The 14,424-nt window shown below is 35.6% G+C and overlaps 1 pseudogene; it reads left to right on the top strand.

The window, feature by feature from the left end:
* The first annotated feature begins 11,467 nt into the window (after positions 1 to 11,467).
* LOC141516321 (ADP/ATP translocase 3-like) lies at positions 11,468 to 12,364 on the top strand (annotated as a pseudogene).
* The last annotated feature ends 2,060 nt before the right edge of the window (positions 12,365 to 14,424 follow it).

The following is a 14,424-nucleotide window of genomic DNA, read 5'->3' as shown; positions in this document are numbered from 1 at the left end:
TAACTTACTTCTCTGTTTATTTTATGGTTAGATTTATCTAAATCTGAGAGTGGGAGGTTGAGGTATCCCACTAGTAGAATTTTGCTCTCTATGTGTCCCTGTAACTCATTCACCTTCTCCTCTAAGAATCTGGATGCTATAATACTTGATGCACACACACACACACACACACACACACACACACACACACGTATATATATGTAGTATTGCAATTACTTTGTTGTCTAGGGTATCTTTTAGGAGGATATAATAACCTTCCTCATATCTTTTAATGAGATCTATTTTTCAACTGCTTTGTCTGAGATAAGGATTGCTGCACATGCCTTTTTTTCACTTTAGCTGAAGTATAATATATGCTGCTCCAACCTTTTACCTTTACTCTATATGTATCTCTTGGGTTCAAGTGAGTTTCTTGTAAGCATCATATCATAGGATTTTGCTTTTTAATCCATATGTATTTAGTAACTTTTTTCTAACTCATTGAAGTAATTTTTGTAAGTTTGATTGGTAAGGCACTAAATGAGTAGTTTAATTTAAGTAGAATTGTCATTTTTGTTACAATGATTGGCCTATCCATGAGCAGTTGATATTTGTCCTGTTATTTAAGTCTGATTCTATAGAATAGTTCATCGCATTCATGTTCAAAGTTAGATTTACTAACTCTTTATTGCTCTCCATGCTATCTTCCCTCTATATTTTGCTCTTCTATACATTATCCACATTTCCCAGTATTTTTTGCTTCTGTACACTACTTCCTTCAGTGTGTTTGCCCCCTTATATCCAACCTCCCTCCACTTTTTTCCACTTTTCTCTTTGTCCCTTATTCCTTCCCTTCCTTCTGTTACTTCCTCTTTTCCTCCCGACTGCACACTTTCCCCTTTTCATACTTGAAATATAAGATAAGTTGCTTTATGAAATTGAGTGTGCACCTTCTTTGAAACAAATCTGATGAAAGTAAGATTCAGGCAGTTCTCACCTCCTCCCTTCTTCCTTTCTATTGAAATAGGTCTTTTGTATCTCTTCATGTAATATGATTTACCCCATTCAATATCCTCCATCCCTCTGTCTCTTATTATCTCCCCCTTTTAAGGAGTTGTTTTTAAATTATTCTATCAGAGTCACAGACAAATCATGAGGGTCCATTGTTTCTGGCTAATTTTATTCTCTCTTAATAGAGTTACAATTTTTAGCAGTTATGAGTATCTTTCTTTCAGGGGGTATATCCAGTTCTGTTATTGGATAGCAGTTTTTTTTCTTTTCCCTCTTCCCCCCTTTTCATGTATGTCTTATGTGTCCTGTTTGAAGTCCAAATTTTCTATTTAGTTTTGGACTTTTCATTAGGAAAAGTCTATTATTTCATCCTGGAAGAGAAAGTCCAGTTTTGCTGGACAGAGAATTCTTGGATGCATTCCAAGCTCCATTGCTCTTTAGAATATCATATTCCAGGACTTTCAATCCCCTAAGTGGATCCTTGGTATCTAAATTGTTTCTTTTTCTCTGCTTGCAGGAATTTCTCTTTTATCTCATAGTTCTGGAATTTGGGCACAATATTCTCTGTTTTTTTTTATTTTGGGATCCCCTTTTTGTAGGGGATCAATGTATTCTTTCAATAACTATTTTACCTTCTGATTCCATGATATCAGTGCAATTCTTCTTCACTATATCCTTAAGTATCAATGAATGCTTTTTTTTATCCTCATTGTTTTCAAGAACCCCAATGATTCTTATGTTTTATTCCTGGATCTATTCTCTAGGTCAGTTGTTTTGGCAATGAAGTATATTACATTTTCTTCTATAATTTTTGGTTTTGTTTAATAGATTCTTGTTGTGTCATGAAGTCATTAGTTTCCATAGATTCCAATCTTTTTTCTTTGAGAAGAATTTTCTACATTTACTTTTGCAACTCCTTTTCCAATTGGTCCATTCTATTTTTGAAGGAGTATTACTTTGCTGTATTGTGGTTTTCAGAGAATTATTTTCTTTTTGTACTTGTCCAATTGTGTTTGCATTTTCTTGTTGCAAGATGACAATTTTCTCTGGCAAAGTGTTCATTTTCTCTTGCATTTCTTTTCCCAGTTGATTTTTAAAATCCTTCCTGATCTCTTTTAAGAAGTCTTTCTGGGCTGGAGACGAATGCATATCGTTCTCAAAATTTCTGAGTTTCTCCAAGTTATTACTTTGCCTTCAAGGTAGCTTTCGATGGACCCCCCCCCACCCACACACACACTTCTGCTGGCTTTTCTTCATTTTCCTTGGTTCTTATGATGTGGGGAGGGACTGGTTCACAGAACCCATGTGAGGCTTTGTTCACTGGTCTTCATAACTACAAGTGGGCTAGACAGTAGGGCATGCTAAGCACTTTCTCTGGATTATATGTGCCCTTTATTTGTGAAATGCACCCTAGGTCTTCTGGGGGAGGAGATGAGGGGTGAAAGAGGGGACAGCATTAGCTGCATTATCCTGGAACAATGTGGGCTGGGCATTCAGGCTATATATTTAATCTCCTTAATCCTCACTCAGCACTGAAGGAACTCTGCTGCCCACAGCTGAGCCTGGAACAGGTGGGGGTTGTTACTGTGTTTATTTGTTCTAGGAAGAGTCACTTTCTCCCACAGGGATGGGGGGGTAAGGGATTCAACTGAAAACTCAGGGGCTTGCAGCCCTGATCATCTAGATGACCTGAGCTGACCAGACCAATGTCTAGCAGCATTCTGTCATTCTCTCTTCAGCCTCACTGGAGCATTCCTGCCCACCATTCACATAGCCAAAGCTTTTGCTACTGTTTACAGGTTAGTCCACAGGACTCATCCTGCTGCCCCTGCACTGGCTCTCTGCCCTCATAAGAGAAAGTCTTCATGAATTAAAATATCTATATATATATCTGTATAGAATTGGTATAAATTGTTCTTCAATTTGGTAGAATTTGCTTGTGATTCCATTGAGTTTGTTTCTTGGAAAGTTAACTGATGACTTGCTCAGTTTTGTTAATATTTTGTTAATTTATTATTTTGTATATATTCATCCATTTCCCTTAGATTGTCAGATTTGTTGGCATGAACTTGGACAAAAAACTGAATTATTATTTCCTCCTCATGGGTGATAAATTCACTGTTTTCATTTTTGGTACAGTTAACTTGTTTTTCTTTTTTTTAAATCAATTATCCATAGGTTTATCTATTTATTGATTTTTAATAAAATCAACTCTTTTTTATTTATTACATAGTTTTACTTTCAATTTTATCTCTGATTTTTAGAATACCTAATTTGATATATAATTTAGGATTTTTAATTTGTTCTTTGTTCTGGCATTTTTATTTACAAGATTTCCTCTTTATGTTATTCATGTAAGCATTTTGAGTCATAGCATTTTCCCTGACAACTATTTTGGCTACATCCCACAAGCTATCATATGATGTCTCATTATGGTCATTGTCTTGGATGAAATGAATAATTATTCTTATGATTTGCCATTTGATCCACTCATTCTTTAAAATTAAGTTATTTAGTTTCTAATAAATTTTATTCTCTTTCCATAACCTATTATTAGAAATAATTTCCATTGTAAAGTTTTCATTTAATATTTCTGCATTTGATTGAGGGGTGTTTATGACATATTTTATTGTCAATTTTTCTGTACGTAACATGAACTACAAAGATATATTCCTTTCTATTCTCCTTCAGTTGTTTCCAGAAATCTATCATATCTAAATTTACTAAAATAATATTCACTTCTTAATTTCCTTCTTTTTGTGGTTAGATTTATTTAATTTTGAGATAGGAAAATTGCTTTCTACATCTTCCTGTAATTCCTTTGGCTTATCCTCTAAGAATCAGGATGCTATGCTACTTGGTGAACATATGTTTTTTATTGATATTTCTTCATTGTCTATGACATGTTTTAGGAAGATGTAGTTTCTGCTCTTATCCCTTTAAATATCTGAAATAAGGATTGCTATTTTTCACTAATATTAAAGCATAATACATTTTGCTCCAGCATTTTGCTTTTACTCTGCATACATATTTCTCGGTCAAATGTTGCTTATAAGCAACATATTGTAGGATTTTGGCCTTTAATCCACTCTGAGATCTACTTCATTTTATGGAAGTGTTCATCCGATTCTCAAGCACCATTATAATTACTAATTTTGTAGTACCCTCCATTCTGTCTATGCTCTATGTGTGCTTTCTCTCTCCTTTCACTCTATTACTCCTCTCCAGTGTTTTGCTTCTGGTCAACCCTCTCAATATGTGCCCCTTCTGTCAGCCTCATTCTGTTTTCTTTCCCCTTTTCCCTTTTATTTTTTCCTTCCCTTTTCCCCTCCCTGCTGTCCTAATTCCCCACAGAATAATATCAGTTTCTAAATCCAACCAAGTGTAGATGTTATTCCCACCTTTAGCCAAATTCTATAAAAGTAATAGTCCTATAATTCTTACCCCCCCTCCTCTCTATCTACTGTAATAGGCCCATTGCACCTCTTCAATTTTCCCTATTGTACCTACCTCTTCCTCCCATCCCAGTATAATCTCCTTTTTTAATGTCAATGTTTTATCTTTCCATCAAAATCAATCTATACTCATGTCTGCTGTCTAAGTATACCTCTTCTAATAGAGATAAATTTCTCTGAGGTTTGATGTATGCTTCTCCCAAGTAGGTATATAAACTTTGATTTTGTTTAATAATATTCTTTTCATTTCTTCTGTTTAACTCTTTTGGTATCAAGTACCCTGTCTGAAGATTGATTTTTTTCTTCAGCTCTGGTCTTTTTGTCAGGAAAATTTGAAAGTCATCTATTTTGTTAAATGACCCTCTTTTCACCTAAAAAGGTATCTCAGTTTTGCTGGGTAGCTGATTCTTGGTTATAAGCCAAGATCTTTTGCCCTCCAGAATATCATATTCCATTTTCATGTTGCCAAGTCCCTCTTGATCTTGACTGTGACTCCTTGGTATTTTTTTTCTGGCTGCCTGTAGTATTTTCAACTTGTTCAAATAATTATGGAATTTGGCTCCAATAATACTTGGTATTTTCATTTTGAAATGCCTTTCAGTATATAATGGATGAATTCTTTCAAAGAATATTTTACCCACTATTTCGAGGATATTAGTGCTATTTACCTAGATGATTTCTTGAAAGATGTTTTCCAGGCTCTTTCTCTCTCTCTTTTGCAATCATGGCTTTCAGGTAATCCAATAATGTTTAAATTATCTTTCCTGGATTTATTTTCAATGTCAGTTGTTCTTCCAATGAGATAATTTACATTTTCTTATTGATGTCTTACAGATTCATTAACTATTTTACTGGTGGAGTTGGAGTGGATTGGGAAGCATATTTAAGCACTTGTAAATAAAAGGAGATCTTGGAGAACTTGTCTTCCTAGTCTCCTGTCCCATCAGCGTTCAACTGGGTAAGGTTAAGTGAGTCTCAAAAGGAACTCAACACTTTTTGAGCTCTTCCAAGAAATTTTTTGGTTTGGAAAACAATTCATATTGCCTCTGGAGCTTCACCTGGAATAGGTTTTTTTTTTAACAGTTCTCCATCTTCATTGATGTTTATGCAGCTTTTAAAATTATCTAGATCATGCTCTCATGAATATTCTCTCATTTCTATGGATTTTATTAAATTGCTCTCTCCTGGTCTTCTTCTCATGTGTCTGACAAATTCTGTTTCTTTTCCTTGATCTATATTCAGCTCATATTCACTAAGTATGGGTATTTCAAGGCTTCACTTTATACCTTGCTATTTTTAAAATATGTTGGGTTCTCATATTTCTATATATTATTGCTTTTGTTATATTTCTTAAACTTGGATGTTCATTACAATACGGCTCCTAAGGTATAATTTTGAATCACCAAGTGCTTCTTAGGCATACCAAATTGAATGTCTTGTAGACATAACAAAATAACATATCCCGAACATAATGCATTATCTTTCTCTTAACTGTCCCTCTCTTTTAAATAACCATATTACTTTTGAGTACAGCACTATCCTCTGTAATTCAGGTTTTCAGTTTTGCTGTTATCTTCAATTTCTCAGTTTCACTAGCTCCAAAAGTCCAGTACTTTTTAAAGTCATGGTGTTTCTAGCTTCAGATATTTCTTATACATGTTCTTCTTTTCACTCACTATCTTGGTATAGGCTCTCATAACCTCCATCTTGGATTATTTCAATAAAGGTCTCCCTGCAAATTATTTTGTTACTTTTTTCCATCCTCCCCTCAGTAGCCAAAATAATCTTCTTGAATTTTAGATCCAAACTATTCCACCTCTAATAAATAAAGTTCAGTGGCTTCTTGCAATTCTAGGTGACTTAAGCTTTCTTTTTGCTTTTTAAAGTCTTTTACATGATGTAATCTTTTTTAACCTTTCATTCTTCTTATAGTTAATCCCCTCAAAATACTATTTGTTTTTTCAACACTGGTCTTCTTCCGCTTACTTACTTGCAGCATTTCATAGTCTGATTCAGTTTTTACTTGTAGTTCCTCATGGATATGCACTCTTTTTTCACACCTATCTCTTGACTCTTTTACTTTCTTTCAAGATTTACCCTGAAACCCACCTTCTGCAGGAAGACTTTTGTAGTTCCTCCTATTATGTTCCTTTCTGCCTTCCCTATAAGTTTACCTCTCCTCATTTATACTGTATATAACTTGTATGAACATAGTTGCTTGCAAGTTGTCTTCCTATTAGAATGTGAGTTCTGTGAAGGTAGGAGGCATGCTTTTGTCTTTCTTTGTAGACTTTCTGTTTAGTAGTGCCTGGGAGATATTAAAATTTAACTAATACTTCCTGATTGGCTGAGAGGATAATTTAAAACTCCCTAATTTCTTTTCCCTATTTAAGTATAAAAAGATTTGACTTTGAGTCCAGGCTAACTGATATTACTGGAAAATAGTAAATTTCCATGTAACTAGCAAGCTTTTTTTTATTTTTCACAGGGATAAGAATGAATAGCTAGACAATTGTTTTGCCAGGGCAACTTATTGACACCTACATTGTTAAATCTTTTGTGTGTATGCCTATGGTTTATTCTTTATAAATAACATTTGTAAAGTTATATGTAATAGGAACGCAGCTACATTTATTTTCTTGGAAATCTAGAACTGGGTTAAGTTAATTTTGTTCTATTAGAGAAAATGGAAATATATAGAGATATATGAGAATGCATTATTAATTTCTAATCAATGTAGTCTTATCAGTGTTTTATCTCATTTGGTCTATTGCTTCTTTATGGAAAAATTGAGCAAGAAAAGTTAAAAGCACTTCTTTTTTGAATCTCTTTTTTCCTGATTTAAGTTATCTTTGCAGGAGCATAAAATAACCAAAATGTCCAATTAATGTATTAAAATAGGAAAATTATTCTTTTAGAAGATAATTTAGTAGTTGGAAAAATCTACTTTAAAAAAATTAGATTTCCATACTTTCTGGTGTCTGACTTTTAATGTTATTATTATTATTAAAATATACAGTAACTTAACGATAATCTTAGCATAAATAGCTTCCACCCAGACCTCAATTATAAAATTTCAAGTAAAGAAAGGAAGTTATCCCTTAAAAAGAGCTTGATGGACAGCTAGGTGGCACAGTGTATAGAGAACCAGCCCTGGAATCAGGAGGACAGGAGTTCAAAGTTTGCCTCAGATGCATAATACTTAATGTATTGTATCACCTTGGTCAAGTCATTTAATCCCATTGCCTTAGAAAAGCAAGAACAACAATAAAAAAGAGTTTGAGAAATGTGCTTTCAATTTCTATAGGAAAAGCCCACTTATTTGAATCCTAAAAGCAACGAAGAATTCTCTAATGGTAAATATATATCCAATTATCAAATATTACTTTGTCTTTCTGGAATAAATGCCTCTCACAATAAACTGCTATGTAATGTGTTATTAATAATACTTATTGATAAATTTCAACTTATTCTTTCATTTTCTCTTAGCATCTTCATTTGATCAATTTGACATATCAGTGTGATAGGCTATGCTTCCTATAGACTATTCTATCTTAAAAGTACTTTCCTTATTGAAGCAATATAAAGATCTTTTCTCTTTGATTCTTTTTGCTGGTTTCTAGAATGACGTTCTTGCTTAGATGGACAAGGAACAAAACATGTTAGTGCTTCTCAGATTTTTCTCATGCAAAATAACTGAAAACATTTCTGAAAGATTGCTTCTGGGACAAGTTATTTATGGAAATTTGTGATTAATATGCAAAGAGAATTGATCTTGGTTTTGACCAACAGTATTATTAGGTTACATTTTTACAGCCTATTCTATTTTCCCCAGGTGGATTTCATTATATGTGCAAAGTGGACTAATTTTATGGGTTAAGAGTATAACTCTAGGTGGTTGAAAATTTGAATACTGAAGACAAAGAAGAATAAATTGTAGTATTTGCTTCAAGAAGAAGTAATTTGCCTAGAGTATGAGGTCTACATATTTAATCTTTTTCATTAATTATAGGAGAGAAATAAATGGCACATTAAACTTTCAAGAAATATAGCTATTTCAAATTTTTCAGAAGCTGAAAATAAAATGCATATTTACCACAAAGCTTCAAAGACATTAGACTACACTTAAATATAATAACTAGATGTTTGAACTGTTGAAATCTTACTTATAGATGCAGGGGAAACTATCATCCCACATTAAACATTAATTAGTGCAGACTATGTCTAGTTCAATGGCAGTTACCGCAATTCATCTTTTTTTTTGGTTTATTCATTTTATATTATTACCACAATCTAGTTATGAGAGTAAACAACCCCCCCCAGCCTTAGAAGATGAGAAAATTCAAGAATAGAGTGAAAAAAATGTATTTAAGCCAATGTTCTGATTCCAATGACTCTCTCTGGGATGAGTTGCCTTCTTCATCATAAGTCTACCAAAAAAGTAGCTTCATTTTTTCCCCCACAGTTGCTATTACCAGCTGTATTTCCTTTCTATTCCTTCCCACTGTCATTTTTTCTACTCTCTCTCTCTCTCTCTCTCTCTCCTTCCACCCTGTCCCTGTTCCAAACCCAAACTGTGTTATACCTGACTACACTCTCCCATGATTTTTCCTCTCTTCTATCACCTATTCCCCCCTTCCCTCCCCCAATTTCCCCTTATCCCATCCCTTTCTCCTTATTTTTCTCTAGGGTAAGATAGATTTATATACCCTACAATGTGTGTATGTTATTTCCTCTCTGAACCATTTCTTATGAGAATGAAGGTTCACTCATTCCTCCTTGCCTTCCCACTTTCCACTACATTGAAAAATCTTTTTCGTTGCATTTTCTGTGAAATATCTTAGTCCATTCTTCCTCTCCTTGTTCTTCCTCCCAGGACTTTATCCCTCATTGACTCCATCTTTTTACTATATTCTACCACTATATTCAGCTCCTTCCTGTACCTTGTCTACATATGCCCCTTCTAACTGCTCTTTTAAATGAGAAAGTTCATAAAGTTGTCAGTGTCTTCTTCCCATACAGGAATACAAACAGTTCAATATCATTAAGTTCCTCATAATTAGTCCTTCTCTTCCACCCCTTCTATGGTTCACTTGAGTTCTGTACTTGAGGATCAAACTTTATGTTCAGCTCTGGGTGTTTTAATAGGAAAGTATGAAAGTTCCCTGTTTCATTGAAAGTCCATCTTTACCCCTGAAAGAGGATGTTAAGTTTTTCTGGGTAGTTATTTCTCAGTTGTAACCCAAGCTCATTTGTCTTCCGGAATATCATATTCTAAGCCCTACGAGTGCTCAGTGTAGATGCTGTCAATTTCTCTGTAATCCTGATTATAGAGCCACAGTAAATTGTTTTGTTTCTGGCAGCTTTTAGTATTTTTTATTATTTTCTCTTTTACTTAGGAGTTTTGAAATTTGTTAATATTCCTGGAAGGCTTTCTTTTGGGATCTCTTTAAGGAGGTGACTGGAGAAATCCCTCAATTTCTATTTTACCCTCTGCTTTTAGGATCTCAGGGTAATTTTGCTATATTATTTTTTGAAAAATGAAGTCTAGGCTCTTTACCCAGTCATGAATTTCAGACATTCCAATTTTTTTCAAATTATCTCTCCTGGATCTGCCTTGCATAGCAATCAGTTTCCTTTACTTCCATTCTGCATTTGAACGACTTATTTTCTTCAGAGGTATTTTAAATCTCCTTTTTTGGCTGGCCAATTCTGGTTTTTTTTTTGAGGTATTCTTCTCCTCTTTTGCCTTTTGTGTTGCTTTTTACATTTGACCTAAACTGTTTTTTAACATATTATTTCCTTCAATTTTTTTTGTATTTCTTTTACCAAGTTGCTGATTTGGTTTTCATGATTTATCTGCATTGCTCTCATTTCTCCTCCCAATTTTTCCTCTACCTCCTTTAATTGCTTTTCAAAATCTTTTTTTGAACTCATCGATAGCCTGAGGCTATTTTCTGTTTCTGTTGAAGGTTTTGGACACAGATGCTTCTATTTTGTCATCTTCTGAATCTTCAGTGGAACCGTGGTCAGATTCTTCTTTATCTTTTGTTTGCTCATTTCCTCAGCCCATGACTGCATTACTCCACTTCCAAGGCTTTGGTAGGGCTTTTGTACACCCCACTATGATCTTAATTCCTCCAAGGTCTTATGAGAGGGTCTGACTGCTTTCTTGCCTGTGCTTTGATATATGGATTACCACAGCCCTCCTCCCTGTCCTGGACATGTGAGGAGAGTCCCTGCTTAACTATTACAATAAGAAAGCCCAAACTGCAAGCTGGATCTGAATGTGGGCAAATGATAGAGTTCTGCTCCAGGGAGAGAAGAGAGATTTCTGCAGTTTCCCCCAACCCCCTTACCATCTCTTGGCTGTGCTCTGGATGTGCAGGGTGCCTTCCCCTATTCCCGTTGTAGGCTCTCATCAAAGGGCTGATCTGAGGCTGCACTTGCTCCACACTCACTCTGATGTGTCGGAGTTCTCTCACAACCCCTTCAAGCTGTTCCCTGTGATCCCTGGGCTGCACTGTGGCTACAGCTTTTTTCCTACCCCTAATTCCAGTGAAACAGACCTTCTACATGGTACTTCTAAGTTGTCTTTGTCTGGAAAATTGTATCACTCAGTCCTTATGTGGGTTCTGTGCCTCTAAATTTTGGATAGAGTCAAAATTTAATGCTTTTGGATTTGGGGGAAGAAAGAATTTCCAAAAATTCCTGCCTTCATGTTGCCATCTTGACTCTACCATACCACAATTATTCTAACTAGGACAGGTCACTCCCCCCACCCCTTCTACTACAAGACAGATTTACCCACAGATTTTCTGCTCCCTCACAGACAAGAGTAGACTATACCTCCTTTGGAGTTTTCTTGAATATATTGACACAAAAGGTTACTTGAGAATTCAAATAGCCTTTCGCTCCGAGCTGTAGCGAGTGGCTGTGGGGGTGGCAACGACTTCTCCGGCTTTCGGCCCTCTCCTGCCGGCTTTCTCCTCCTAACTCCAGCTCCTTCTCCTGCCGCAACCATGATGGAACAAGCCATTTCCTTTGCCAAGGACTTCTTGTCCGGTAGCATTGCCACATCCTTCTCCAAGACCTTGGTGGCCCCCATCGAGAGAGTCAAGCTGCTGTTGCAGGTGCAACATGCAAGTAAACAAATTGCTGCAGATAAGCAGTACAAAGGCATTATGGCCATTATAGTCCAAATTCCAAAGGAACAAGGGATGCTTTCTTTCTGGTAGGGCAACTTAGCAAATGTCATCAGATATTTCCCCACCCAGGCTCTTAACTTTGCTTTTAAGGATAAGTATAAACAGGTGTTTTTGGGAGGAGTGGACAAGCACACACTATTTTGGAGGTATTTTGCTGGCAATCTTGCCTCTGGTGGTGCAGCTGGAGCCACGTCTCTCTGCTTTGTCTATCCCTTGGATTTTGCAAGAACCTGCTTGGCAGCTGATGTTGGGAAGTCTGGCACTGAAAGAGAATTCAAAGGCCTGGGAGACTGCCTTGTAAAAATCACCAAGTCTGATGGAATTCATGGCTTGTATCAAGGTTTTAATGTCTCAGTTCAGGGTATCATTATTTATAGAGCAGCCTACTTTGGAATCTATGATACAGCCAAAGGTATGCTCCCAGATCAGAAGAACACTCATATTGTGGTAAGCTAGATGATTTCACAGACAGTGACTGCTGTAGCAGGTGTGGTCTCCTATCTTTTTATTACCATAAGGTGGCAAATGATGATGCAGTCTGGAAGCAAAGGAGCTGATATCATGTACACTGGTACAATTGACTGCTGGAGGAAAATCGCTAAAGATGAGGGTCGCAAAGCTCTCTTCAAGGGTGCTTGGTCCAATGTTCTGAGAGGCATGGGTGGAGCTTTTGTGCTTGTCCTATATGATAAATTGAAAAAAGTAATCTAAGAACATCCTAACTAAAAATGGAACCAGTAAATAACGATCATGTAGCATACTTTACCATATTTAGCATTTTTGGACCATAGACCTTCAAGAAATTCCTGTTGTCTTGTTATTCAGGCCAGATCATATCTGTAGAAGAGTCAAGAACAGCTCTTAGAAAAAGGGACTCATTTATTGTTATCCATTATTCACACAGTGGAACTGATGATGATTCTGCATAAAGCAGATCAACTTAAACCATCTAGTTTAAATGCTCTTTTGTAGGACCATAAATTTGTGTTTAAGTATTTATTTTAAAAAAATCATGTCTCCCTTTTGTACTTAAGCACTATATGTACTATTTGTACAGCTGACTATTTGGCAGTTATGATGATCTGTGATGGGCATTCTGCTGTAAAACAATATATACACAGAAGACAAAAAAAAAGAATTCAAATAAAAGGAATTGTGGAAAGAATCCCAAATCAAGTAAGAAAAATATTTTTTCAGGAATCTTGGGAACAGAGCTAAGATGCCAGAGAGAAGCCAGAAACTTCCTTGAGTTCCATGAATTTCCCTCTGAATTAATATTAATGAAGCATTAATACAGATTCTGGAGCAACAGACTCCAAAAAAGAACAGATTGGATCATTTTTCTCCCAAGCCTATCTCAGGTAGAGTGGGAGTGTGATCAGATCAAGGAGTTAGGGGGGAAGAGCCCAGGGCAGGGAGCTGAGACTAATAACGATGACATGGGAGGGGTAAGCTGGAGGTTCTCATCCACAGAAGCCATCTGCAGCAGAGCCCCATGAAGTCCTGAATCAACAGGTCAAAAGCACAACAGGGCAACTGGCACAGCTCTAGTTGAGGTATCCAAACTTTCAGTTCAATTGGTACAACTGGGCTGGATGGTCTAACCCAATGAGCAAGCTGCTGACATTCTCAAAGTGAAAGATTCTAGGTCAGTGAACAAGTCACTGGAGTTGTCAATGTGTAAGATCTGCTTCTAGATAACCCCAACCCAGTGAGTAAGTAAAAGGTTCTTTTTTGGAAGTTGACCCCTCACTCAATCAAAGAAGACTGAGACAGAAGAGGCCAAAATGAGTGAATATTCAGGGAAAAGCCATTTTGATAGAAAAGTATGTTTGAAAGAAAAGATGGACAAAGCATTATCTCATAAGAGGACAACAGAAAAAAAAATAATATGTGTGAAGGCCCAGAAGGTCTCCAGGCCAAAAAACTTCTTGGAAGAACTCAAAAAGGGTCTTAAAAATCAAGTTGAAAAATTGAGAAAAGAAATGCAAGAGAAATTTAACATCTTGCAAAAGGAAGCAAAAAACTTATTGAAGAAAATAAATCCTTTAAAAATACAATTGGACAAAAACAAAATTAAATAAATAAATAAATCCTTTTTAAAAAATCAGGGAAAGGACAAAAATACTTTGCATACCTTTACATCCAGCAATATGATCACTGACTCTGCATCCCAACAGATCATAAAATAAGGTAAAGTGGACACATGTACAGAAATATATAGATCTCTTTGGAGAATTGAATGGAAATTGCATTCCCATTTTTTATAGTGACAAATAATTGGACATTTTGGGGGTTTCTATAATTGAGGAATGGCTGAATAAACTGTGGTATAAAGTTGTGATAGAGTATTATCATTTGTCATAAATCATGAAAGATAGGATTACAGAAATACCTGGAAAGACTTGCATGAACTCAAGCTGAGTGACATTAGCAGAACCCAAATAACATTGGACACACTAATAGCAAATGAGTGATGATATACTAAGGTGTTCATTTCAGTAGTATAATAATCAATGACAATTTTAAGGGACTTAGAAAATAGAATACCATCTAAATAAAGAGAAAAACTGTGTAGTCTCAATATAGACCAAAGTTTATTATTTTCAATTATTTTTTTGTATTTTTAAAAGGCATTGTATTAAGTGACTTGCCAAAGGTCATTCAGCTAAGTACGTAGGTTTTTTTCTTTTGGTTTTTTTATAAGTCATTGGAATTAAGTGCCTTGCCCAAAGTCATCCAGCAAGGTAAATATTAAATGTTTCAGACCG

The sequence above is a fragment of the Macrotis lagotis genome, chromosome 3 (genome assembly GCF_037893015.1).
Source record: "Macrotis lagotis isolate mMagLag1 chromosome 3, bilby.v1.9.chrom.fasta, whole genome shotgun sequence".
In the NCBI taxonomy this organism is placed as follows: Eukaryota; Metazoa; Chordata; class Mammalia; order Peramelemorphia; family Peramelidae; genus Macrotis; species Macrotis lagotis.
This window is presented reverse-complemented; position numbering and strand designations above follow the sequence as displayed.